The sequence below is a fragment of the Babylonia areolata genome, chromosome 17 (genome assembly GCF_041734735.1).
Source record: "Babylonia areolata isolate BAREFJ2019XMU chromosome 17, ASM4173473v1, whole genome shotgun sequence".
Taxonomy (NCBI): Eukaryota; Metazoa; Mollusca; class Gastropoda; order Neogastropoda; family Buccinidae; genus Babylonia; species Babylonia areolata.
Window position 1 is genome coordinate 19,898,291 of NC_134892.1, and position 2,500 is coordinate 19,900,790.

At 45.2% G+C, this 2,500-nt stretch overlaps 1 protein-coding gene across 2 annotated transcripts in view; it reads left to right on the plus strand.

Moving 5' to 3' along the window:
- LOC143291736 (uncharacterized) overlaps positions 1–2,500 on the plus strand; it is a 65,619-nt gene that overhangs the window by 323 nt on the left and 62,796 nt on the right. Inside the window, exon 1 of one of the 2 annotated variants that reach the window (XM_076601801.1) lies at positions 123–380. The exons of the other annotated variant lie outside the window; for it this stretch is intronic. The gene's annotated coding sequence lies outside the window, so the exon portion shown is untranslated. Of the gene's footprint in view, positions 1–122; positions 381–2,500 lie in introns of those variants that run through there. 2 annotated transcript variants of the gene reach the window in all.

The following is a 2,500-nucleotide window of genomic DNA, read 5'->3' on the forward strand; positions in this document are numbered from 1 at the left end:
CTCCCTAAATTCTAGAACGTCCGAATGTATGCGACCAACTGACCGGCAGTTGAGTGAGACCAGAATGCTGAAATCAGCTGATTTCCGCAGAAACTGTGTCAGGCCGGGAACAGTGCCAGAACACAGGGAGAGGGTTGTGAACCACACTGCTGTTTACGTTTTAATCGTCGTGAATTGCTGTTCAATGCATTAAGCCGTACTTTCATGTCAGTGTGTGTGTGTTGTTTCGTTTTGTTCAATCCTCAAGTGTGTGTCGTATTGCGGTGTTGCTTTATAACTACAGAGGGTTGATGAAAAGGATATTGATTATTTTATATGATCGGACCAGCCGCAGAGCTTCTAGGGTGAGGTGGAACAGAAGTTATATCCGGTGGAGGGAGGTCAGTTATTGATTCTCAGTCCCTTTGTGTAAGCTTCTCTCTCTCTCTCTCTCTCTCTCTCTCTCTCTCTCTCTCTCTCTCTCTCTCTCTCTCTCTCTTTTCTCTCTCCCTCCAGGCATTCTCTCCAGGCTTTCTTTCCCTCACACACACACACACACACACACACACACACACACACACACACACACACACACACACTAATATCAAGCACGGTCTTATTGGAAATCTGATTTACCTGACTGGAATACATACCGTACATCATTTCCTGTGCGTATTCTGTTTGTCTCTGTTTGTCCGTATCCGTGTTTCTTGCACCCCCCCCCTCTTTCTCTCTCTTTCTCTCTCTCTCTCCCCCTCTCTCTCTAGCTCCGTCTCCCCCCTCTCTCCCCCCCCTCTCTCTCTGTCTCTGTGTTTCTGTCTCTATGTCTCTCTCTCTCCTGCGTCTGCGTCTCTCTGTCTCTGTCTCTCTCTCCTGCGTCTGCGTCTCTCTCTCTCTCTGTGTCTCTCTCTCTTCCTGTCTCTCTCTCCGCCTAAGTATTTTTTTCAGTTCGGTCGGACGACTCTTTCGAGTAATCATATTCTATTAATCGATCGCGTCTTTCCCAAAAAATTATATAATCTGTCTCTCTGATTGCTTGTTTCTCTGTTTGTCTGTCTCTTCCCATCTCTGTCTCTCTGATTGTTTCTCTGTCTGTCTGTCTCTTTCTGTCTCTGTCTCTGATTGCTTGTTTCTCTTTCTGTCTGTCTGTCTCTTTCCGTCTCTGTCTCTCTGATTGCTTGTTTCTCTTTCTGTCTGTCTGTCTCTTTCCATCTCTGTCTTTCTGATTGCTTGTTTCTCTGTTTGTCTGTCTGTCTCTTCCCATCTCTGTCTTTCTGATTGCTTGTTTCTCTGTTTGTCTGTCTGTCTCTTTCCATCTCTGTCTTTCTGATTGCTTGTTTCTCTGTTTGTCTGTCTGTCTCTTTCCATCTCTGTCTTTCTGATTGCTTGTTTCTCTGTTTGTCTGTCTGTCTCTTTCCGTCTCTGTCTCTCCGATTGCTTGTTCCTCTGTCTCTGTCTGTCTCTTTCCGTCTCTGTCTCTCCGATTGCTTGTTTCTCTGTCTCTGTCTCTCTTTCCGTCTTTGTCTCTCTGATTGCTTGTTTCTCTGTTTGTCTGTCTGTCTCTTTCCATCTCTGTCTTTCCTACTTCCACTACCACCGCACCTCTTCTCTTTCTCTCTCTTTTTCTCTCTTTCTCTCTCTCTCTCCGTCTCTCTCTTTTTCTCTCTCTCTCTTTCTCTCTCCGTCTCTCTCTTTTTCTCTTTCTCTCTCTTTTTCTCTCTTTCTCTCTCTCTCTCTCCGTCTCTCTCTTTTTCTCTCTCTCTCTCTCTCTTTTTCTCATTCTCTCTCTCTTTCTTTCTCTCTCTCTCCCCGTCTTTCTTTCGCTTCCTCCCTCCCTCCTCTCTTTCTTTCTGTCTGTCGCTCTCTCCATGCCTCCCTCCCTCCTCTCTCTCTGTCACTCTCTCTTCCTCCCTCCCCCCCTTCTCTCTCTCTCTCTCTAGGCTCTCTCTCTCATACAAACGCGTTAGAAAGTGCAGATGAGAGATATACATCCAACACATTTTCATTGCTGCTCATACATCTGACTTCTTTTTACCCGTGTGTGAACACTCTCAGATACTTTCATGTTCGCGGCGTCTTTTCCAAAACCCAAGTCGACGTTGTTTTTTGTTGGTTTTTCACCAGTCAGCATATTTCTCTCTCTCTCTCTCTCTCTCTCTGCTCTCTCTCTCTCTTTCTCTCTCTCTCTCTGGTAAAACAGCAGCCATCCGCTTCTTCGTTTTCATCATCATCAACATCTTCTTGTTCTTCTTCTTCTCCTTCTCAAAGTATGTCGGTTGTGTGTCCGGTTTGGCTAATGATTTTCCTGTCCATCCATTCTTGCAGAGGGTGTTATCAGTCTTTTAACAACAACAGCAGCAGCAGCAGCAGCAGCAGCAGCAGCAGTAGCAACAACAATAAGAGCTCACAAAACATCTTCGCATCTTCGTGATTATATATCATCGGTGTTTGAGATCTGAATCATCTTGTCAGTCCATTATTTCCAACAATAACTTACAACTCACGAAACACCCTTGCACAT